General features: G+C 39.6%; 1 protein-coding gene across 1 annotated transcript in view; it reads right to left on the bottom strand.

Annotated features, from left to right (window-relative positions):
* The window catches only part of LOC109044025 (uncharacterized), a 115015-nt gene extending 110609 nt beyond the window's left edge, over positions 1-4406 (bottom strand). The window contains exon 1 of the mRNA XM_019061486.2: positions 4312-4406. The gene's annotated coding sequence lies outside the window, so the exon portion shown is untranslated. The remainder of the gene's footprint in view (positions 1-4311) is intronic.
* Between the last annotated feature and the right edge of the window lie 22316 nt (positions 4407-26722).

The raw sequence follows: 26722 nt of genomic DNA, 5'->3' as shown, positions 1-26722 counted from the left end.
TATAGAAGGAGAATTGCCATTGGTGGATCCACTTCTGATTATGGCTCGGATTGGATCGGCCATCGTTGGCTTCGTGGAGCTCCAGTGGCGTGGCGTGCTTTGCGATACATCGATTGATCTGCCATTTAAACCTATAAAAGGAGATCGACAGATAGGGTGTTCGCAACGAACACCTTAATAATCGATTCTTTACCACAGCTTCAAATGGGAAAAAATCGATTCACGCCGCACCACTATGTAGAGCTCTTAACCCTCTACGGCTCAATTTTACCCATTCGTAATAACGCATGTTTTTATTTACTTTTTCTCCCTTTTTTTAAAAAAAATATTATTCGGTAGAATGATGTGACAGATTATTAATGTTCTCTTTTTTGGAAACATTACCATCGAGATTTTGACATTTTAAGGGAACCATTGGGGACTCTGTGTTTTTATGAAATCTGCGGCAAAAATTTGCTTTCCCAAAATCCGAAGTCCAAAATTAATTCATGCCATAGAGGAGTAAGGTGATGATTTAAAAAAAAATATCGAACGTTGCATGCAGATTATTCAAGATTGCAAATAATGCAATTTTATTTGCTTCCATCACCGCGAATTTAAACTATACAGTAAGATGTAGTCTATTTTCAAAATTTCTTTTAGCCTACTATTTTCAAAACCAGTTTCGTGCGATAGTTTTGATAATAAATGTAACCAGAACCTCTAATTCGGCCCGGTTGACAACAGGAGCGGGAGGAGACACATTTCTGAGGTTGGCAACATCCCTTTCTCACCCCTTCCCACTTCGAGTCGCCGCCATTATTTTCTTCATCCTAAGGATCTCCACACGACCCAACTCTGCAATCATACTCATTCTAAATTGGTACCCTACTTAGATAGGAAGAGTATGGAAAACTCTTAATCCTAAAAATCCATTGGGAGTTCACCGGCACCTCTGCGAATAAAGCTGGGGCCCGAACGGGCGGCCAACCTCATTTTAAAATCGACAGCTGTTTTTGAGCATAAATCGACGTGTTAATTTAATCAAAATAAGGTCATATAATCCATTTTTCACAGCATTTACACATGTTTCGATGGTATCAAGAAACACATTGTTATCTGTTATCTCCAACTGCAAGGGTGTACAACGACGGCAATCTTCTGAGTTTTCAATGTGAATATTAAGTTGACAAATATGATTTTTTTCATTCCGAGTGAGATGATTCGCTGCTATTTTTGGCACTAGAAGCCTCATGAAATGACATGCCCATACACGAATTTTCTAGCTAGGTAATCTGGTTGAGACTCATACATCTGCGTTTACAAGAAAGAAACCAAGTCACATTCTCACATACGAAAATTGAGCAACGGGTGATTTTGGGCTCGGCGAATGGCTAATGTCAATACATTCTTGTTCATATGAAAGATGAACGGGCAAAAATTATAATTTAAGTCATTGAACCATTTTTCTACATTAGATGATCAATCAATGATTGAACACATTGATCGGGTCAAGTTTCCTCCGTCGTTCATAATAATCTGAGTTTTAATCTTTCAAACTCACGCTTTTATGAAAGTCATGCCAGCTTGATTAGAAAAAACATTCATTCGAAAGTTCGTTGAAGCTTAAAGATCGGATGAAGCGTTATCTATTCCCAACGTTGCAATACGGCAACATAAAACTATCTGAAGCACTGCCGAGCTAAGCAAGAACGCCGTATGAACCTTTAGACGTTGCCAAATTTGCTTCGATTAAATACGATTTTATTTAAAAGAGAGTTATTAATATTTTTCCTCAAATTTTTCATACAATTTTTCCCGCAATTTCATCTAGAACATCTAGAAATTTCAAGGAAAATATGCTGAACTTTCCTCAAAAATACGTGTTTGATCTGGGGAAAGTTGGCAACTATCGAATGTTCATATAACGTTCTTCTTCAGCATGGCAGAGTAGGTCTATGTGGAATCAAATACTGGCGACGCCGTAAGGATAATTTATTCATTTACACCGTTCGTGAAAATTGTTCTAGCATCAATGACAAAAACACAAAATATTAGGCTAAAGTATCGTATCCTATCGTTTAGGGAATACAGATTTGAGATGATGGACCTATTACAAACTTCAGCTGGAGTCAAAAGATGAGGAGTTGTTTCTTACAAAAACTGCTCAAAAATCACGATAAGTGCATCGGGAAAGTCTAAAATACACTCTTAATTTCACAATCTACAAACGAAATATGCGTTTTCCCAGCCTCCCGCTTCAAAAACGATACTAGGGCAACGAAGAACATGTTTTAAAAGGAGTCCTTCCATTCAATCCTTGCGCACTAGGATGCTGCGCAATATCCAATATGATCGACGCTTTCGCGGGCAAATCGTGAGGTTGCACCATGGTGCTTATCAACGCAAGAAAAATTTGGAAACAAACAGGCCGATTGATAAAATCCCATCCCATCGCGTGTATTTTAGAGGGTTGGCGAAGGCTATGTAGAATAGTGTGTAGCATCTCAATACGCAAGGATTGGACAGAACAAGTTCTCTTACGAAATGTTCAGTTCACTTGTGTCATAATATCATGTTTGAAGCCGAAAGCTTAAGAAATGCACATTAGCTGCGTAGACTGTGAAGTTAGAATTGCATTTCTGACTATCCCTGTGCGCTAATCGTGATTTTTTTATAAGAAAAAACTCTTTCTATAACTCTGGCTGAAGTTTGCAACAGGCTCATTGATTATTTTAAAAAAACATTCACTAAACTTGGAATGGCTAATGCATGTAGCGGTTGCTTTCGCATTGGGTTTTCTGAAGTCGAGCAAAATTTTAATCCGTTCGGAGGTTTTCATTTGGTTACTCGCTATAAACAATTTTATTCTTATTTTTATTTCCATTTTTTCATAACACTTGGAGGTTTGCCATCTCTCATCGGCAAAGGAGCGGAAGATGAGAAATCCCGACAAAAGATTCCCCGCTTGAGAGCGATTTGAAATTATGCAAAGTTTAAGATACACAACAATGAGAAAATCGCGGGATATTTTCACGGAGAGAAGTTCCCAGTTTAGAAGTATGAAAGTACACTTCCTCGTTTAGGTTCCCGTGGTGTATGATTAATGTCGGGTTTTTGTCTGGTGTTGAGTCATTCACTCCGGTGAAGTCGTTTAGTTTAGAGACTAGACGACAGTCGCTTGAGAGGGTTTTACCAAATTACATTCGGTTCAGATGACCAATTTTGTGCGGACAAATTCACCAGGAAATTTGGAAAAGGAAAACTTTGACAGATATTCGTCAATAAAGTTTGCATCTCGAAAGTTTCATAGTCATCCAAATTATGTGAAGAAATGTTATTTTTCCTTACACCTTAGTACATAGGCTATAGTTTAGGAATGAATCCCTCATCTAGAGTTAAAAAAAAAAGATTGGTAAGAGTAAGAAGCTTTATTTAGAGTATTATCAAGTGCTTAGAAAGAAATGACGCTCAAAACTATTTTTAAGGTTACAAGAAAAAATTAATTTTCAAAATAGAAAAAAATAATTCATTGATCAGGGGTAACTATATAATTTCTAGTTCTAAATATAATCCAAGTTGCTAAAGGCAGTCCATATTTAAATACAGCTTTCCTTTAAATAGACTCATTTTTTGCGATATCTTCTGAGCATTCTTTACGATTGATTTAAACGAGCGAGATTTTTATATCACTGCACTTCTGTTTATTTTTCTATGCCCTCCAAGTTACATGACACGATAATTTGAGATTTTGAACCCATAAAAGATATTAGTTGATTTTTTAAATAAAACCAAATAGAAAAGTATCACTGTCTTCGAATATTTTTGTTTTATATAAACCATAGACGCAAATTCAATTCTTTGGTGTTCACGTAAAGACGTTAAAGGTAATTTGCTTTGCATTGCGTTTTAAATTAGGAAGAAAATGTAGACAAATTCGGTATTTTTTCCCCTCACCGCGGGATAAGTGAAAGTTTTCTCATTCTTCATGGACAGACTTGAAAAAGTGGGCTGCCGCTACAGCATCGATGTAAAGAGGAAAGAACCAGGGTTCCTTTTAAAACACTCTATGATGTACATTGTCGATCTATTTATAAGAAACATGGAATGCCGATAGTTGAATCTCCGCAGGACGCCCTGAGAATTAAGACTTATAAGCCGTGAAATTAGCTTTTCTAAATATGTTTCAATGACAGCTTCTCATAGCTTTTTATTAAACCTATACCATCGCCTCAAGACGATACGTAGCAGTTCACCATCGTCTAAGTCCACAAAAGGTCGGGTTTAAAAAACAAAATGGAAAACTACGTGGAGTTCAAGGTAAAAACTCACATAAAAAGACGGAGTTGCCACATTCTCACTTTCACTTCCTGTCATCATTGGATTCACAATCCAGGTGCTCCATTGTGGAATTCACTTCGGCACTTCTGTAACATTAAAATACAAACAGGTTACTTAGATGAGTTGAAAATTAGTAGACACTCAAGCAGAACAACTAAGGTAATAGTATAAGAATCGCTCAACTCGCGCATTCATTTGGACAATGATACAAATGGCATTAGGGCAGTGTAGAAGACTCCGCGCGCAGAAAAATTTTCATAAACATTTTGATTGGTTATCTCATCTATTATTAACGTAAAAAGGAAAGGAAATTACGCAACGCTGGATGTAGTTAGGTTGACTATGGTTGATAACGTCCATTTGTAAGTCCTAAAATGACGCCAGGGTGTGATGAATGTGGACGTTAGGTGATAATCTGTTTACATACGACTTTGATAAAATGCGTTGCCGTTATAAAAATCAAATCTTGAAAACAATGTTATCTGTTCACACCCCGCAAGCACGTAATAAACGCCGTAATGCTCGTAAAGTGTTAAGCAGCATTATATACAGGGGGCCATTAATTTTTTTATCTCTTGAAATAGCTTCGAGAGCAGCACGAGGACTTTAATATGATAATTCATAGCTCGTCAACAAACCATGAAGGGTGTGCATTAACAACTTTCCATGGTTGCCGTTGCGCGAAATATGAGTGACGATCCAGATTTGATTTGGACTCCGAGTGTGACACGACTTTAATTCACGCGTTGGCAACTGAGCCTATTTCACGTCAGTCAACCATTAGCAACGAGGACTTTTACTCGAGAAAGTTAAGGCTCGAATGGAGTTCCATTTAAGATCTCCTTTAAACCTAACTATGGCTAGAACTGACAGATTTACACATAGAATCCTCGAAGAAAAGACTTATCGTTTTTTCTGTGGATACTCGATAAAATATAGAGGCTGAAAGTAGCTAAAGTCATTTAAAAAATTTAATAGGCGGAATAGAACGGGGAGAAAAATTCGACGTCATGGCCGAGCATGTTCACAGAATGACGAAAGAAAGACTGACAGAGATGAAACTTGATTGGGACTCTCCTTTGGGGAGCCGAAGGGGACGCGGAAGCCCTTTGAAAGGGTGGCAACATGGGGTTTTATAAATTAGAGGAGACTTACAAATCCCTAAGGGCTTCGGGAGGATAGGGAATTTTGGGGCATTGCAAAGCGCCCTTACGTATGCGTGTATGAAAAAAAAAAAATATTGGTTGCATTGAACATCATTAATTATCTAGTGATATCAATATGAAATATTTCGTTTTGTAGGTTAAGTCACGTGCACTCAGGCACGTAGCCGCAGGAGGGCGCTTGGGGGCCCAAGTCAAATAAGGGTCTTTTTTCAAAAAAAATTCCAGGGGACCCCCGAAGTCCCTTGAGGGGAAGGGGGGGGGAGACACCCCCTCACCCGGCCAACCCCTTCCCCGAAACGAAGTCTTGGCTGCATGCCTACTTTACTTCCAGAGTAATTTAAACCAAACCGTGCGTAGACACGACGCTTTCTGTATGAGATCAAAAAAAAAAAAAAAATTGAAGGGGGGGAGAGCAGGGTGAACCCCATCGTGTTCTGTCTTCCGTCACGATAAATAGATATCCGTAGGGGTGCTCTACGTGTGATTAAGTTCAGAGTACGCAAGCTTCGATGATTCCGACGATAACTCTGTGTCAAAAATGTACATTCACCGGCGAACATGTATTAACATGGACCACAAATTTAATGCATTCTTTCCTTGCCCTATCTTTCAATTTTGTGTACGACCCTTTCGTGACCCCTACTTTTTAAATGTTTAAATTCTGTACTACACTATTTTGATCTCTCCTTTAAGGTGTGAATGACTCAAATGTTAAAAGCACCAAATAAATGTATCTACCAACCAACCATACTGCCGTGTAAGCAAATCAAGATTTTCCTGCGTTTTTGGGAACTTAACACTTTATAAAATACAAAATATTTTACCCACGCACCTCAAGTTCTTGATAGTATTTGCGAATGAATTCTGTAAAAACATTGGCCCGCGGTACACAACTTTTTCTGCTGTGATACATAGTTTCCAAACAATTTAAAATGGCGTTTTTGCGTTACATGGCAGCATAAGGGGCAAAAATTTCCAAGTGCGTGTGAGGGTTTCTCAGATTTTTGGTGTCGTCGGGGGATCTGAAGTGCCAGGAAACGGCAACGCGTCTTGTTATGTTTGATCTAGATTTTGGATCCGCGCTCGCGGTCGAGGAGTCTGGCGATGGGATAATGGGGGCTAAAAGGATGATGGAATAACAGGACACCGCACAGTCCTGCGCAGCGCAGCTGCTTCGCGTCAAAAATCCCTGTTTGCGCTCCTGTCTCTAACGAGAGCCGCATCCAGCGCCCTGTTGTTTCTTCTTTCTCTCATCATTATCTCCGAGGGTCCTTTGCCCCCTCGCTAACAGTTGAGCACTCCCTCTCTGTAATTCGACCACGCAGAATTGGATTTCCTCCTGGAATTTTCGCCAATGGGTAGCCCTGGAAGGGTCGAGGACCGGCTCTAAGAACCGGACCGACAAATCCATCTTGGACCTGCCCTAAGGAAATTTCGAACTGCCCCCCTCTTCATGCGTAATTTTTCCAACTTTTTTATCATTAAAAGAGAAATTTTCAAGCGATCTCCTGTGAAAGACATCACTTGGCATTTAAGCTCTTGCTTCCTGCATTAAGGGTTGAGACTGTCATTTATATTCGGAATTTGTTTAAACAAACTCTACCTATGGCCTAGCTGACGGTCCATGCCCCCCAGCCACCTACATTTTTTTTTTATCTCCAGGTAAAATTCGAGTATCTTACGTGACCTAGTCTATTGATTTTGCTAACCGAAGAGCGATTTTAATTGAAACTTGCGCAGATTTTCAACGCGTAATTTGAGCTTTAATTTACAATTCAGACAATTTGAGCTCAATTTGAGTTTTTTATTTACTAACGGTGCACTAATAAATTTACAGCATATCCATCCATTTTACGTACCCCTTTTCCCGTAAAGATTTCTTGATAAGCTAATATTTTAGCAGGATCTAAACGAACTTCATTCAAAAAAAAACTGCGACCTACTTAAAAATTAGTCATCAGCCTCCAGAATCAAAAGTGGATCACATCGATGGAAATCCATTGCGCCAGCTCTCACAAATTGAGACCTCTGAGCACGGAGAAAAAAACTTCGTTTATAGGACCCGAAGTTGAGGTCATGTGGATCTCTGAAGTTTTCTGATCACGCATCCGAAAACTTGAGGTCCAGCTGCCGAAGTTCGAGTCTGACATCGAGGCACCACAGCATGTACCGGAGTACTTCAGATGTAAGACCCAAACCCTTCGGTATATATCGAAGCACTTCAGATGTCCGACCCGAAATTCGACAGCTGGACCTCAAGTTTTTAGATACGTGATCCGAAAACTTCAGAGATCCATATGACCCCAACTTCGGGTCCCACGCACGAAGATTTTTCTCCGTGAGGATGGAGAGGAAAACAAGAATACACAAGTTCGGCAGGAAACTTTCTCTATGATGCGATGTCTCGGAGTAGCCTGCAATTTCGGTCGATTTAACACAAAACTGTGTTGAGCAACCAAGCCCTTTGGGTGGATCTGACACAAAAAAGTGACACAAAGTAACACAGAGTGACATCAAACCCGGAAATTTTTACCTGTGTAAGAGTGCGTAAATACGAGTTGCTTTGGGGCGGCAACAGGCGGATGTGCTTTTCCTGAGCGTGCGTTTCATGATAAAATCATGGGACTGGAGTTTCAACGGCACAGCTCGGCGCGCGGTTTCATTCCGAGAGAGGGAGTCGTAAAGGGCTCGAGGGTCGGGGATCTTGTCGCTGTATTTTTGGATCTTGTTTTGAGAGCATCCGCGTTAGCGCCCGGCCCGTCCCATCCGACGCGCCATTCGCGCGCACATAATTACAAAGTTGCTAATTATTTTAAAGTCGGAAACTTGTTGAATGCTCAGTGAAAGTATCCACCTTGCGTTAATTTGTAAAGTTGAAAGTTTACTCCGCAAAAAGCTCTTGTAAAACCGACCCCTCGGCGCGCGATACATGGGAAACTTTCAGATGAGCTGATATGGTACTGTGTCTTTTCCGTGGAAATCACCGCGGTGAATCACGAGCAGTTGCCAACTGGGTTCAACTTTGACCTCCAGTCAACTCACACTCGAGTCGTCCGTTTACATCGCTTATATACCTGAATTGGACGTATTTCTATCAAACGGAACTATGTGCACTAAGACATGAGCCCTGAGATCCATAAGAATATGCACATAACAGGGCTCACGTCATAATGCACATAGTTCCATTTGACAGAAATACGTCCAATTCTACAAGGCAGATAACTTAGGCAGTTCACGGTTAAAAATTTTCGGGTTCGGTGTTACTATGTGTTACTTTTGCTGTGTCAGATCATCCCAATGAACTTGGTTGCTCAATACAATTTTGTGTTAAATGGACCCAACCCGGAGGTTACTCTGTGACAGCGAATCATGAAAAAAGTGTCCTGCCGAACTTACGTACTCCAGTTTTGTTCCTCATACTCAAAGTCGCCACTTGCGAGTGGCTAGCGCAATGGATTTCCATCAATATGAAGCACGTTTGATCCTGGAGGCTAATGACTGATTTTAGACTAATCAGATGACATAATATGACGACAAAAAAAAGTCAAAATTGTTCGAACAGTCTGTCATTGTTTTGAGGAGTTTTTGGAGGATGCCTACTAAACCCCTGTTAATACATAATTTTTGCAACTATCACGTGAGCGGGCCTGTGTAACTTGCCTCGGGCGGTAAAAATTCAAATACGGTCATAGCACCACGCAACCGGAATGAAAATAATAGCTAAACTAGAGACTCGCTCACCCTTGGGCGATGGGCACTCCACGCGACCTGCATTCCCGAATTAATATTTCATGTACCAATCGAATTGTGTCATCAATTTTTCCAACCTTACGTTTTTTGTGTTTATAATGCTTTTCAAGAGCCGATACAATCATGAAAAAGGTGCAAAAACTCGTTTTGGGATCACGATAACCCTGAATCGAGAATCAATGTCACTTTCCTGGTTGCATCTAACTCTGAAACTTATTATCAACACACATAATCAGCCGACTGAGAAAACTGACAATAATTAGCGGTTTTTGGCTTATACAATGGGTCTGTTGTAAGCAAGAGATACAGCCAACTGAATATACTTCTTAAGGGTGCATTCGCTCAAGATTCACGTTGGGCACAGCATTAAAAAAGTCTGAAATCCACTCCTTAATGCGCAATCTGCGCACTTTGTAACATGCTGTTCAAGTTTCCTAAGTCTGCGGACAGTCATTTTTGGTGGTCAGTAGTCAGGTTTGCCCTGAGAAAGACCTAATTAACAAACAAAAAATCTTGGAAACTGTTATAAAAACTCTCCTTTCAGAGGATTTCAATTGATTCAAAGCTTTCGTTTTTGCAAAATAAAAAAAGAAAAAGGAAAGAAACGCTTGAAAGCAAATGAAATCATGCAATACAGAAAGTTAGTTAATCGTTTGTTTACAACCTGACTGCCGGCCACCAAGAAAAAGTGACTGAAAAACTTGGAAAGGCGTGTTACAAACTACGCGCAGAAACTGCTACGCGCGCTGAGGAGTGGATTTCAGACTTTATTGGTGTGCCCAACGCTATTTTCGAGCAAATTTACTCTTAAAAGTTCACTGGAAAAAAAATTCGCCTGGATGTAGAGTCCAGACTCTAAATAACATTTATAAGAAAAATACTCTTGATTCAATCCGATTTTTCCTTGAATCGAAGAGACAAAGCCTCTTGATTTGGGCGGATTTCCTTTTCACTCAAGCAAAAAGTCCGATTAAATCAAGAGAACTTTTTCTTGTCAATGTTTTTAAAGAGTCTGGACTCTAGATCCAAGCGACTTTTTTTTCCAGTGTTCATTCAGTTGACTTTATCTCTTACGTGCAACAGATCCATTCAATAAAGTATATTTCAGTAAAAAATCGGGAATATTTAAGTGATATTAAAACGACGAAATATCCCAACAAAACACGATTGTTTACGCGCATTTTGACATTAATTTTTCCGAGAAGCCATCGTTTCATCCCCTCGAGACTGGGAAATATTCGCGGCGATTCGTTCGGTCATTAAACATATCCATCAATCAAGGAAACTTCGCAGAAATGCCACTTAAAGCTTGCGGCGCGGTGGCCATTAAAGCTCCAAAGTCGGGGCGCGATGAAAAGAAACCGAAAATTGAAGGGTTGTCCGAAGATGACAATAAAGTAGTTGAAGGGATAGGAACGTGTACCCAATACATCGGGGGAGGGAAGGGGTAACTAAATTGGATGTTACGGCGTCCTACCATACTTGAAAAGAGTGTTTCTCTCCCTCAAGACTTCGACGCTGCCAAACCAATACCTTCTGATGCCATTTTATCAATAAGGCCAATTCGTATATCGACGGAAAGTCCGGAATCACATATCTCGTTTGCGGTCTCTCAGAATCTTCGCCTCTTTTTATTTTTTTGAAGGAGAACAAATTGACAACATTCCTTAAATGTTTTGCATTTTTTCGCACAGTGAAAAAAAATTTAGGGCACTTTAAAGAATTGCCGTAGAGTAGTTTTTTGTTGAAATAATAAAGTATGACAGGAAGTCTGCGACGTCGCAAACCGAGTTATGCATGTGGTTGCCGACTTACGCCATCGATATGTAATAATAAACAATCACAGGGCTTTCCGCCTTGGACGCGTAATATAATGGAAGGAACTGAGTACGTAACTATTTCAACTCTGCGGTAATGCTGAAAGCATAACCAATTGATTGAAGGCACTCGTGAATACTCGTATTTTGTATACTTTTTGTCGCGTAAAAATGATGAATTTATTCTCAGTTATGCACATCCCTATGAGGATTATATTGCAGACATAAGCTCAAAGCATGCCGCGAGGTTGCACTTTTTCCTTCGTTATTCGTCCATAACCACATTCGGTCAAATCTTTGGTTCCTTTCGTCTCTCTGTTGCCCGAACTTTGAATTTACATAACTCCAAACAACTCCGGGTGAGATTGTTGCTGACGCAGAGTCGATTGCCTCTCAATGAAACTCTAAATAGAATGCTTCTTAAAGGGCAACTCACAAATTTTTTATGGTTCAGTTTTTAATAACCTTTGCGTCTAGCAACACTGACAAAATCTGCCTCACAAAATAAAAAGAAGAAAAGTCAGAAATATCATCGGAAGTTAATATTTCGGTATTTTTCAAAAATATATAAGAAACGGAGACTTGTGACCTTGCAAATGGGAATGCATGTTTTTGGTCCTGAGCTCGAAAGGAGCTTAAGGCATACAGTGTTGCTTGCACGAAATATAATTTACCGCATTTTTCAAAACGGTCCTTACTTTTTTGTGTCCTTTATTTTATAAAAGAGTTCAAGACATGATTTTTGTTAAATTAGATAATCCTTCCTCTCGATCCATTGAAGGGTGTACAAGGGACGGAAAATAATTAATTTTACTGCAAAAAAGACGTAAACGACATAAATAACGTTGGGAAAGTTATATTACTTTTTCGTTTTTTCCCATAAACTCGTCTGTAACAATGCCGAAAGCACAGCCGAGACAGTCGAAAAGCCCGTGATGATATCGCAGTATCACACCATATTCACGTGGCATTTGGAGATGCAGAATATTCAGTTGCATACCATTAATCATTTTCTCAGCCGACACGGCGAGTGCGAAAACAGCGGTCTTTGTTTCCACCCGCTTGCACGATTCTGATTCGGTTTATTTTTTCCCCTTCGTGTTCATTCATTTATTTTTATTGCTTTTTTCCCTTTCCCGTAGCCACTCAAACTTTTATCGCTTGGTACGACTCGATGTTGCGTTGACAGAGCCAGGCGGCGGAAGTTCAAAACTTTTGAATGACACTCAACAGGTAGATTTAAATAAATGCTTAAAGAGTGATAAATGGCTGGAGGTTGCTTCCAGCTCAGGCGGTGTTGTCGATCACAGTTGATGATTTAAATCATTTTTGTGACAAATGGCTAACCAATATTGCACCCCTTTAACCACCACACAGCACCAACACCAAGAATAAGGGTCGTTTGTAGTGTTATTCCTTAAACAGCTCCGTTCCTTCCATGGGCGAAGCGTTCGATTGCTAATATTTCCCATTTAAAGCTGTGGTTAAGAATCGATTATTATTCGGATTCGTTGCGAACACCCTGGTAATCGATCCTTTTCCACAGGTTTAAACGGCATATTAATTACTTTGGTTTACCCTGTGATTAAGGGAGATCTTAAATAGAGCTTAATAAAAAATTATTTTATTTGCTAACTTGGAGTAAAATTCAACAATATGGCTTTGCTGATAGATCCCTGCAAGGGATCAAAATAATTTTCAACTGTAAAAAATACAAAACAACGAGACACAATTGCGATGATTTTGATAAACTCTAAGAAGGTGCAAACAGACTTTAAAATTTGCGGAACTCATGTTACATTTACTTTCTTATTTTGTATTTTTTATGATGGTAAATTATTGTTATCTCTTTCGAGGATCCATTATCAAAGTTATACTGCTGAATTTTACTGGATATTGGAAAAATTATCCTTTTTATAAAGTTATGTTAAGGGTCTCCTTAAATCTCCCTTCATCACAGTGTAAACCATATGGGACTACATAAAGAAAACTGTTATAGGAGTGACTATGAATACAACCCTAAATGGTTCCTCGCCGGGCGTTATTTATAGCACAGCACTGCATGAATATTAAATATATATCGACGGTAAAATTGCAAGAACACGCATCTAGATTTGCGATATTGCACACTTCCCGTCATTTTTCATCCCTTAAGCGAATAAATACTCAACGCCATTTCCGAAAAACTTACTTAACTTTTCCTCTCGGAGTGAATACAATTCTGTAAAAATGCCGACCAATATTGCTGGTTTTTGCTGGTAATATCTTGAGAATTTCAAGAGCAATACATCACGGTGTAGCACATCATGTATTAGTACACTAAATTTAACGGAGAAACATTTTGAAATAGCTTTCAAAGTACGTTCCGAGCAACGGCGAGGCGTGAATGATCGATTGTCGTTATTTTCCCATTGGAAGCTACGGTAAAGGATCGATTATTCAGGTTGTTGAACACAGTGTTTATCGATCTTTTTCCACAGCTTTAGATGACAGTTCAATCAATATATCGCAAAGCACGCCACGCCGCCTGGAAAATCTCGCATGGAAAGTCAAAAATATTCACGGACGTACTATTGGAGTTATTTCGATGTGAGTCTTGGTCAAACTTTGTGAAAATATCTAACAAACGACACTGTGATTTACTGGCCAGAAATTTTGAAAAAAGCAACATGCAATCCAGAAATAACCAATCGACCGATCGATCAACTGTTGAATCGTTTTCCAAAGCGCTGAACTGCCGTACTAAGGAAGAACGTCGTATGAACCTTTAGGCGTTGCCAAATTTCCTTCAATAAAACACGAATTTCCTGGCAAACTTATGAATATTTTCCTTTCGATTTGGCAGATAATTTTGTCGCAAATTCACTTAAAGTTCCTGAAAATTTAAAGGAAAAATATTCAAAACTTTCCTCAAAAATGCACATTTTATTGAGGGAAATCTGACAACTCTCGAATGTTCGTACGGCGTTCTTCTTTCGGCAGTGAAGAACCGCTGCAACTCCCTCTTCATTGCGCCAGGGATTAATTGGAGATTTTCCGACAAAATGTGGCATCTTGATGAACAATTGAAAGATTGAAGCGCCTCATTGGCCCTGTCCTCGACGACGCGGCGCGCGGCATTGGTGTGCACTTGCTGGATGACTGAGCCCTTTCAATGAAATACTGTTTAATCGGGTCAATTCTGTATCTGAAGGATTTTGACGGGATCACACCCTTGGGAGCGGAAGTGTTGAGCTCACGCTTCCAACCTCCTCCACTATCTTAACTAATCTTTTGACTCTCCCGGGAGGATATTTTTCATCTTACGATTCGATTCCGTCGCACCCGAACGCTACCGTGCTAAGGAAGAACGCCGTATGAACATTCGGGAGTTACCCATACCTGTAACCCATTTATACATCGATCTTTTAGAGTCACATACGTCAAATTTTGAGCGTTTCGTTGCGCGTACACCTCGTTGCAGTACAATAAAAGCACAAAATGTAAAAGAAAAAATTCAAGTGCTTTGGAAATCATTAAACTTGACGCGGAGCCACCAATATTTAAAAACACACATTATATTATTATTCTCCTTTGATAAATTGATACATATTTTTTTACCATCAATTTAAATGAGAATAATCAATGCAGAGTGTGCTAACATTTCAGAATCATGAGTTAAAAAACGCTAAAGATTAAAGCCTAACAGAGCGGAGCGGCCAGCGCGAGAGGCTCACTGGCGCCTACAAACCTAAGTGGATACTTCTCGCATTACACAATGCTTGAAGTATCCACTTAGGTTTGTAGGCGCCAATGCGCGTTAGCCGCCCGCCCGCCGTGCGGCGGCGCACGGTGGGTCGAGTCAATGGTACAGGTCGGTCATGGGCGATTCGGGCGAATCGCATTTTTTAAGGGTCAAAAGTGTTCCTCAAGAGTTATATTTTAAGGATCTGACATTGATTTGGAACGAAACATGTTCATTTTTGTGACCGAAGGCATCAAAGAGGGGCTTTGCGTAACTATTTATTTTAGCGAAAAATCGTCCGAGTCTTTCTATTCCATTTAACTTGCTTCTGTTTAAATTAATGCTAATTTCATTGACATATTCTTGTTCTTCAGAGTCTGGAGAACACATTGCACTAGTCATTTTTTGTATTCGGCCCATTTTTTCAATGATTATGTTTGCGCTAATGTGCTCATCTCTAAAAGCGAAAAAAAAAAGTTTAGGTAAACTTTTAACTACCCATCCGCCACCATCCGCCAGAAAAATTTGTATAGGCATGTTCGTAGGAGTCCTGAGAATACGATCCCGCAAAATTTGGGTGCCACTTTGCGCCACTTTGGCCGTGACGTCACTTTTTCTGTTGCGTTCCGAGATTGTGCGCGAGCCTTATCTCGAAAATCAAGCGACCGGTGAGCTGCCGCGGCACTTAGCTTGCTTCTGTTTAAATTAATGCTAGTTTCATTGACATATTCTTATTTTCCAGAGTCTAGAGAACACATTGCACTAGTAATTTTTTGTATTTGGCCCATTTTTTCAATGATTATGTTTGCACTAATGTGCTTATATCAAAATGCAGAAAAAAAAAGTTACGGTAAACTTTTAACTAACCATCCTCCACCATCCGCCAGAAAAATTTGTATAGGCATGTTCGTAGGAGTCCTGAGAATACGATCCCGCAAAATTTGGGTGCCACTTTGCGCCACTTTGGCCGTGACATCACTTTTTCTGTTGCATTCCGAGATTGCGCGCGAGCTTTATCTCGAAAATCAAGCGACCAGTGAACTCTCGTAACTGCTAAATGACCCAGGTAGGTATGATTCCTGTTTATCAGAAACTGAAAAACAAGTTTCACCATCAAGACGTGCTCTTTGGCCCGTTTTTCGTATTTTCATTATTTCCTAAACTACATATCTGTAGGAGAACTAAAAAAAAAATCGGGCATATTTTCACTCGGACATCCCTTTATATTCCTTATAGAAAGCTTTTTTGGGACGTATGCGTAGATAGCTAGCTTGAGGAAACTTTTAGCAAGTAACCCCCCCCCCCCCTTTACTTGCCTGGCCCATGACTATGATGCCATTTTATCTGTTGGCCTCCGCGATCGCGCGCGACCGGTCACTGGTGAACTCTGATAACTGATGCTTCTTTCAAATACGTACATATTTTTTAATTTTTCACCTATTTCGATGTAAACAGAGTGCAGTTAGTGCGAAACTAATTACACTGCGAGTACGTTTTAACGTTACAAGTCCGGGAAATTTTGGAATTTTTGCGGTTTTTTGCGTTGCTTGTTTTTTTAAGTTTGATGCGGTTTGAGAGCGGAAGACGAGGATGAGAGTGATGGGGAACTGAATATGAAGAAGAAGAATAAGGAGAAGCAGATGACTGTTACATGTTTAAATTGTTTTTTCTTTTCTTTTTTTTTTCTAGCCATCTCGTGTTTTTCCTACTCTAAGTCCCTGTTCCGTCATCTGAATGTAAATATGAATTTAAAGTAAAAGTGATCTTGAATATTTTCAAAGAATTCATGAATGTATTTCATTTGTTTTCTCACCGATCTTTATGCATAAGAATGATATCTTATGACAAAGTTTCGAAATTAACTTTGCAGTGAAGGGAATGATTTATCTGATGCAGCAGCTCATAACTGGGGAGGTATTTTTGCGTATTTGTGACACTTATTAGTAAGTTTTCATAATTTTATTCATAATTTATCCTCTTCCATCATGAAAAATTAAAAACTCCGTCCTACGAAGTAAAACACAGACGCCTAAACTTTGCACCTGTATAGTTTTCCCGAACAAAATGCACAAATACGGGTCTTCAGGTACGTTGTTCACCAAAAATAACATCAAAAATGAATTCTACGCGAAAAATTACATGAGATATGTCGTACATAAACGATCAAATGACCAGGAATATTCGTTATCCTCGTAACATTGGAAGCACAACGCTCCATGACCGACCTCTCCCATTGACTCGATCCACCGTGCGGCGCCTGAAGCAACTATTTCACAACAGAGGTGTTGCACAGTATTATACGAAATTGAACGTATTAAGAATGACAGGCATCCTTTAAAAGTACAGATCTTTCCTCGCAAAATAAATCAAGATACTTATCGTACACAAGAAAAATCTAGGAGCATTTAACTGAGGCAATTATAGAGGTTTATCCGGTTCAGCTATAACAAGGTGGGAATTTCTTGAAAGATAATTAAGTCCTGTTACACCAAAGAGGTGTAGAGAGTTTTAGTGAATTTCGTCTCATGGAATTGACGCTCCCCCATCTTTACCAAAACTCTCAACTATATATTATTCTCCGTTGGACCAAACAGACAAAACAAAAAAACAAGCAAACCCTCATTCTTCCAAGACATTATATATTTCATCCAAAAACGTCGTGAGCAATTGTCGTTTGTATTTACATGTGGGCCAACTAACTTTGGGTCTCAACTGGCACGTGGACCAAAACTCCCGTGCCGAAAAAACGCGTGGACGTAAATTACTGGAAAAAACAGGTGCGCGGACAAAAAATAGTTGACGAAATGTCAACGACCCGCGCTAATGTCTATAACCGCGCACTCTCAGATACAGCGACAAAGATTCTTGTGCAAATTCTCCATTATCAAAGAACGAATATTTTGTCATTTCCCCGTATCATGCACCTTCCACGTGCTTTTCACAAATTGAATACGTATCTTACTAAATCTATACGTATCTTATTTAATTACTCCCCCTCCTCTCAGAAGCTTCAAGGGTACAAGTTTCTTGGAGGGGAGACTTCGGTTCAGTAGCGTGGCGTACTTCACGATTTATCGATTGATCTGCCATATCCTATCCTTATCCTATGGGAAATGATCGATAAACAGGGTGTTCGCGACGAACCCCTAAATAATCGATTCTTTACCACACCTTCAAATGGGGAAACGCCGATAATCGATCATTCCCACCTCGGCACCGGCACAGCACCGGGGACCGAAATGAGCCACCAATCGTTCGGGCGGAGACGAAATTGGGGAGGAAGGGGATGGAATGGAAGAGGGAAGTTCCAAAACCGATGCGGCTCATCCTATTTTCCCCCTCATTTGAGACGACGCGACGAGTCAACGTGCCCGTAAAACCATTTCGGAGTTGCAAAATTTTCCGGGGGAAAATCGTCCAGGTTTGATTTCTTCATTACCAAATAGATTTCAAGAGACTTATTCTGCCGTGCTAAGGAAGAACGCCGTGTTAACATTCGAGAGTTGTCAAATTTCCATCGATAAAACATGTATTTTTGACAACATTCATGCATCTTTTTCCTTACAATTTTCAGATATTTTAGATTGAATTGCGTACAAAATTGTCTGAAAATTTTAGAAAATAATATTTGCAATTTTCCCAGTGAATTCGGTTTTTATCGGAGGAAATTTGGCTACGTCTAAAGGCTCATACGGCGTTCTTCCATAGCACGGCAGTATTCAACAGTTTTTTTTTAAATTTATTTATTTATTTTTTAGGGAGAGTGTTTGAAAATATCGAGAACAGATTGAATACGGTGTAGAGAGTACTGCTGGTATTTTTTCGAATTTCACAATAACGAAGAAAATTGGTTTTGAATAAAATCGAGGAGTACTTAAAAACAGCTATGCGACTAAAGGTGCATAATGAATCATTTTTTAATCGCAAATTGAGTGAGTAAGTTTGTCTTGATAGAATGATGATTCGTTGCCGGACACTACTACTATTGAGGGAAACATTTAAAACATCGAAAATAGATTGATGTAAAGGAGCATGTAATGTTCTGTTTAAGATGGTTTATCTAAGATTAGTGTCACATTTTGATCTTAAAATACTTGAGGACATTTCGTTGAGAGTTCTTATTAAGCTGTTGCTAATTTTTCGGCGTGAGCAAGCGAATTTAAATGCATTTGGCGCGCGATATGTAAAAAATAAAAAAAAATAATGAAGAAATAGGCATGAATATAGGCCTAATTTCAAGAGATCGAGACGTTTATTCGGTTTGGTCTCCATGAGAGTCAAAAGTTAGTTTATGACAACCCAAAAACTATAATTTTAATAAAAACTGGGAGCCTGAGGTGATTCCCAAGATCGAGATTATCCTTCTAAAAATTTCCACACTGCAAAGAAGCTACCGAAACAAAATTGTTGACTCAAACTTAACTGGTCTGCTGACAACGTGCTTCCAGCAGAACTCGACCTTGATTCGAGGATAGGATATCTTAATTTTCTGTCCTCGGTTTTTCTCATCCATAAGCATTACTCTGACCGGAAGAACCCTTCGAATTTTCAAATGAAGGTAAAATTTAATGGAGGGGTTCCGCGAAAAAGCTATTATTGAAATGGTTAAGTGGCTACAGTTACGGCAACCTTTTCTTTTGAAAGCGATTAAAAGCGAATGATACTCTGCGAGAGCTCAGCTCCCTGCGCCTCGGCGGCCCGCATTAATAAATGAGCCATTGAGATGAAATTGTCTTGCCGCTTCCTTCATGATTCGCGCCTTTGAGCATCAACGCCAAAGTTATTCCGGGATAATCACGCTTCCTGGGAAACTGGATTGAGCTTGGATATTGAGCAATTGAATATTACATTCATTTGAACATTCGAAACTAACTCGGAAAGTTTAAAATCCGGCCTTCGAAGACTGCCATTACGGTTAGTGTTGAGCAAAGTTGACGTTTGCCGATAAGCTAAGCGGGTATAACTTACGCTTTGTTATTAAAGGTGCGACATTTTTATTGGGCTGCGTTAAGTAGAAAGAAACCAAGTCGCATCAGCTATTGCCAAATTCAATTGAGTAATTTAATTTTTTTCATGAAAACGGTTGTGCGGATTTTTGTTCAAATCCTAGTAAAGTTTCTGTAATACGAAGCAATTTTTTTTTTAAATTTTTAAATAAATCCGCAGAAACGTTCGCTGGTAAAAAATCAAATTGCCCAGTTAAATTTGGCAACAAGTGATGTGGCTTGGTTCCTTTCTGCAAAACGCGGTCCAATTACTCAAGGAATTCAATTATAAAATGAGTGTCTACGAGCTGATTTGTTATAGGCTTAGCATTCGATTGAACTGTTTCGTTACAAACGTCTGATTGAGCTAAAAACTTAATTATTTGCGTAACATCCCTCAAATACCACTTCGGGTATCTTAGAAAAGTCTGAAACTTAGCGAACTTAAAATTAGCGGAGAAAATTTACGAATTCTGAACGGTTAAAAGCGATTTTATTCTTAATTCAAAATAAAATCTTCTTGACGGCACACTCAAGAATGTTTCTACCTAAATCAAGTTACTTTATTCTCTATTGACATTTAAAAATTATGCTAACATTGATTAAATACGGATGCCAGGACTCTGTGAGTTTTTCGGACCACCGCTTTCTTTTTGTGACGTAGTATCTTGATTTCCTTTGCGAGGATCGCTCTATCTGTACTCTCAAAGAATGCCTGTCATTATTGATACGTTGGAGCGCCTTCAATGTCGTATGATACTGTACAACACCTCCGTCGCGAAATAGTTGCTTGAAGTGCCGTGGCACTCCGCGGCGCGGTGAGCAACCAGCGGGATAGGTGATACGCGCTGGCGCCTACAAACCTAACAGGGATACTTCAAGCATTGCGCAATGCGTGAAGTATCCCTGTTAGGTTTGTAGGCGCCAGCGTGCGTTTTGCGCTAGCAGCACACCTCTGAATGACCCACTAAGTGGGATTTTCTGGTCAGAAAAGCTCCACGAGCTCGGTGAATCGCGCAGGAGGCCTCGGGACCACGCGCAATCGATTTAACGCCTGAGATTTACTAATATTTAGCCTACTACTTAGGATTCAAAACTAACATCTAGATTTTTCCTCTTATCGGAGATCGAGAAAAATCGATATTGGTAACATGGCGTGAATGAGTCTGTTGTATGCAAAAGATCCAACCAACTGAATACATTTTTTGAGGTAAATTCGCTCAAAAATCACATTGGGCACATCAAAAAAGTCCGAAATCCTCTCCTTAGGGTGCAATCTGCGTAGTTTGTAACCCGTTTTTTTCAAGTTTCCCGCGTTTCCGGGCAGTTTTTCTCGGTCTCCGCCGACCAGGTTTGCACAGGCAGAGGACTGAGAAAGAACTACCCAAATAAACAAACGATTGACTAACTTTTTCTTTTGTATGATTTCGTTTGTATTGAGGCATTCGTTTCCTTTGTCTTTCTTTATTTTGCAAAAACGAGAGCTTTGAATCGATTGAACTCTTCCACAGGGAGAGTTAATAACAGTTTGCGAGATTGTTTGTTAATTTGGGTTAGGTCTCTCTTCGGGCAAACCTGACTGTCAGCCACTTAGGAAAACTGTCCGCATTCACGGAAAAGCATGTTACCTGACACTCTTGGTTTCTTCCACCTTGCTTTCATCCGACTTTCACGTTGAGTAATCGGTGCAAATGTGTGTCTCCCTGACAAATGAAAGCAAGGTGGGAAAAACCAAAGGTGTCACTGCCGCGGTGCATGACGTTTAAAAGTATACTTTGGTGAAGGTAAAATATGATTAGGGTAAATCCTTTTGACTGAGAACCTTGCGCAAAATTCAACATAACCTCCTAGCAATGCAGTTCCTACAATGAAAAAAAAAACCTTCGGTTACGAGGACTGATATCCGATTTTTATTGAAAATAAAGTTAGCGGAGAAAATCTACGAATTCTGAACGTTTTGCCTTAAAAGTATACTTTGGTGAAGGTAAAATATGATTAGGGTAAGTCCCTTCGACTTGGAACCTCGCGCAAAATGCAACACGACCTGCCGCGGCAAAACAGTTCCTAGACTAAAAAAGAAACTGACGTTACAAGGATAGGAATCCGAGTTTCATTGAACACAAACGTTTTTTGATTCAGCTTACCGAATTAAAACTGTTTTCCGTTCGAGGTATCTTTTTTCAATTTCGTATTTTTTGCAAGTGAAAAATTTACAATAAGCTGAATTCAAAACTATTCCCAACTCATTTTTTTCTCTAAAATGCGCATCAATGCGTTTCTGTCAAACTCGGTTCATTTGAACGTATTTCTGAACGTACACGGAACTGTGCGTAATATGACGTAAGCCCTGTTACGCATATATTCGTAGTTAGTTAGTTAATTTATTTAGAGACATTCAGCAACTTAGGCTATTAATGTCTTTTAAAAAAAAATATGAAAATTCTTACGAGTCTCAGGGTTCATGTCTTGATGCACATATGTACTTCCGTTTGGCAGAAATATGTCCATTTAATCCTTGCAAATAGGAAATGTTTATCTTTTAGGAAAATTGCGGAAAAAACGGAGTTTCCTTGTAGTTAAACTACAAGCTGTATGTTTTCCATTACCCAGTCTTTCGGCTTAGGAAGTCGCTCTGCCGAGTATAAGAACGTGAAAATGGTGAAGGGTTCTCACCCCCTCCCTCCTCAACTCTACCTTTTTTTATCAACTCTACCTTTTTTTATCAACTCTCCCTTTTTTCCGTGTTTCTATGTCTTTTTTTCTCTCTCATCCATAATTTCGGCACCTAATCTCGTAGAACTTTAATTCGAAACACGCGTATTAGTCTAAAGTTGGCTGCAGGTGCTTGGCACAAAGCCATTTAAACAACAGAAGAAAAAAGAAAGAAAAAAAAAACTACAAGCTGAGACAACAAGTAAAGTTGCAGGGACGTTAGCCTCGAGCGGTCGAAATTTGAGAATGATGGCGGTTCCTTTGAGTCGCAACGGGCGACATGGAGAATTTATCAGGGAGCTGCATGAAATATTTATGCAAAGAATCTTACTAGGAAGGGACTCTATTGGAGTCGTAAGACGGAGGCAGTTACGTCATGAAAAATACAATCAAGGGATCCACTGGAGGGCGAGAGGGCGTTTTGTCTCTGGAACCTGCGATGAAATTGAAAAGGTAAAGCTGCGAGGAGCTAGCCCGGTTGCGTCAGACTCTACGACTGAGCGGATTCACTTCCAGGTTTGCATAAAAGCTCCCCCTCGCGCGACTCGGCGCGACGCCAGGCGACGCACAATGGATCGAATCAATAGGAGAGGCCGGACAAAATTTGGAAACTTTAAACGCTTATATCTCCGTTCATACAAAACTTTCAGGTTCCAGAAGTTGTTCCATTTGTTTTCTTGTGCAATTTTCTCCCAGAAACACCCCTTAAAATTTAAAATGTGACGAAATAAACATCAAAATTTGCAGTTTTGGTCGAAAATTTTGTGTCCGACCCCTCTGATGGACTCGATCCACCGTGCGACGAGACTGATTCACTCCCACGATTGACATTCAAATACTGTTTGGCTCATGATCGCCGCACGGTGGATCGGGTCAATAGGAGAGTTCGGACAAAATTTGGAAACTTTAAACGCTTATGACTCCGGTTAAACAGAACTTTGAGGTTCTAAAAAGGGTTCCATTGATTTCCTCGTGAAATTTGCTACTGGAAGCACCCCTGTAAGTTTATAATGTGACGAAATAAACACCAAAATTTGCAGTTTCAGTCATTAATTTCATGTCTGACGTTCCTGATTGACTCGACCCACTGTGCGGCGCGACGCGAGGCGACGCGACTGATTCACTCCCACGCTCCGTCATTGGATCCAAAGGCCGCGATCAAAAGAAAGCTCTAAAATTAGCTCCGGAAAATAGACCGCTCCCCAAGCCTCTTACTTTGAGAACCGATCAACTTCTCTCATTTTGACACGGCTGGTAGGTGGTAATGGTGTGCTTTCAATGCGTCAGTCCGCCACTTGTTCCGCATCCGTACCTCTTTTTCTTTTTTAAATTATTATTTACTTCCGGAAACGTATGAACATGAAATGGACTGCATTTTGCAATTTGGAGCTATAAATTCTGGCTCATCTGAAAAAAAAACACTTAAGTGCGTGGGGAAACTAATGGCACATACATTGTTTTAAAACCGGCGAAAATGTATAGTTCCTAATTGCAAAATGCAGTCCAAATTAAGTATGATATAAATCGAGGGCTAACGAACGATATCACCAAAATTAGAATTTTGACAAAAATGAGTTAGCGGCTTTACCACATTCTACAGTATAAAATACGGAAGCTGATGTTTTAGTTGTTTTTCAATTCAGTATGGGAGCGCTGTAATGAGCTGTAATGGAAGAGAAAATTCCACATCTAGCCTCAAAATTAGAAAAATGGCGATGCTTTCTCTTCGTCCTGCAAAATTATCAGTTTGCAGATAGGCGTTATTGTTCCTTAGCCTTGTGAATATACAAGATATCGACATAGTTTAGATTACTCGCTTATGGAGGACAGAGGGGAGCCGCCATTGCATTCCATCCCACTGGTTCCAACAATACAAACTTGTATTTGAAATAGTAAATTATTAATGTTTGGACTAAATAATGAAGAGATACTTTTTCTGTACTGCGTATTCAATTAGGAAAATCCGTTTAATAAATAATAAGGGGAAAAATCCTGACGATTTTGTATTGTAGGTAATGCGTTCAAACTAAGAATTATCGACAAAGAGCTATTCATTTTTTAGTACCCATCTAATGGGAAAAACCTGATGATTATTGTGCTGCAGCTTGCTACTTTTCAGCTTAGGGATCTTCTACATTTAAATAAATCATTAATTAATTTAATTAATTAATTAATAAAGAGCTAGCTATTAAGTTGTTCTCTGTCTTATTTCTTTTCCATTCATCTGCATCTTAACTGGAACTTCGAAGTGTGTATGAGACTAAAATAACACATTTACAACAATTTTTCCCCTTATTTTTTCCCCCTAAAAAACCGAAAATTAACAGCTAGAGCCCTAAGAGAGAGACCAGAGGATGCTGCTGGTGTTTGAACAAAATATCATCCGAATGATCTATGGAACGGTGCGAATGGGTGGTGGAGAGAGGGAAGAGGGCAATGGACAAGATTTCCACTAGAAAATTACAGCACATGTTTTCTCTTCAAAATTTTACGAAAAAAATTCATACGACAGGAATTTCGAATAAGAAAGAAGACAATCAAGTACCAACACGGCCGAGGATAGGAGAGATGCATTCGGGTCTAGTGGTTTTAAATTGTTCCCCGAATTAAAGCGAAACCTCATTGGCGGAATGGAGCGGAGCATTGCGCGTTTATGCCTCACGGCATCGCGCTTTCAATTTTGCAGACGCAACACGGACATCCATCAAGTACGAATAGTTGTAGCTCTGCGCCGTTGTGAACGCGCGTCCTATTCCTTGCGCTATTCTCTATTATTGAGTTCGTTTTGTTTGTCTTAATTGTATAGTGGTGCATCAAGAGCTGCGAGAGCAATACAGCCGAATACAGGAGAGACGTAATCTTTGCTTTAACTGGTGCAAGATTTTCAGCAAAAAATGTTATCATTTTTAAGCGCTCAGCCGATAGAGAGCGCTTTTTGATTTTGATAAGCCTACAGCAAATTCTAGTACACTAGTGGCAATGCGTTCAAATGACGCACCAACTCAACATCAAAATGACGGATAGGGGCCTCAAATAATTAAAATAGATTTACCTGTAATACCTTTATTTAATGCTTCTGATATCAAAGAGCGGAGGACGGAAATCGTTTTTCTATAATTTATTTTTTTAACGGTAGTAAACTTTTCTCAAAATTGATAATTGAAATTTTGGTAAGCCAAATTCTTTCACTCGACGTTCCTCATCTTTTTCGGGGAACTTAAAAACGCGCCTACATAGATAACAGCTGAACGCTTCTTTAATACGAACGTATTAGAGCTTCCACGCTTGTTTTAAAATCTTTTTGATGTATTTTACCTGCGTCTTACTTACCTACCGACAAAGCCAAATAAAGTTTTATCAATCAGGCTGCAGATTTTCATGCAGGCAAAAACAAGAAAATTGCGGTTGTACAACTTGAATTTGAAAAACCTGATTTTGAACGTGATCGGATGCCTCGGTGTATTTATGATTTTATACAGACAACTTACTTAATGGGAACCATTTCAGAACTTATCAACATGGTACTTTTTAGCCAAGCCGCAGGAAACAGCACCTCGCAAATCCTCATTAAAATTGACTTGCGTGACTCTGAAATTTGTCAGTACTCAATTTGTCAAGTCGTCACGATAGGGGATGGTGTTCGATTGTGATGGGATTTTATAAATGGCCGACACATAAAAGCCCTTGACGACTGGTGAGACTTTTAGCTTCTTTCATTAGATCCCTCCTTCTTTTCCGGCTGCGCGGCGGCGCACTGTGGAACAAGTGAACGAGAAAAGTTGGGCAAAATTTGGAAACATTAAAAGCTCATAACTTCGTCATTACAAAGCGTTCAGATTTTGAAAGTGGTTTCATTGATTTTTCCGTGAATTTTCCTCCAGGAAGCACTCCTTGAAATTGAAAATGTAAAGAAATTGACATTGAAATAACTAGTTTTAATCCAAAATTGATGAGCGACCTCTTCCAAAGCCTTGTGCTACTGTGCGGCGTGCCGGTAGTTTAATGTTGGTGTTGCGTGAAAAGTCTTTGAAATTGATTCCTTGGACTCCCGGTGGCGTATAAAAGAAGCTGAACAACTTTACGACACTGGAATAATTAAGTAATACCATTAACATCCTTGATTCATCGTCATTATTTATCAAGTGTCTGCAAGGAGTGGGAGAGAAAGGGGGTATCATGCTATCGATTGAACCGTAATGAATAATTAATTTAAGCGTAAGGCAAGCAGATGCTGAATTTTTACACGAA

Source organism: Bemisia tabaci, chromosome 1 (assembly GCF_918797505.1).
Source record: "Bemisia tabaci chromosome 1, PGI_BMITA_v3".
Lineage (NCBI taxonomy): Eukaryota > Metazoa > Arthropoda > Insecta > Hemiptera > Aleyrodidae > Bemisia > Bemisia tabaci.
Note: the sequence above shows the minus strand (reverse complement) of the source record. Positions and strands in the feature narration are given on the sequence as shown.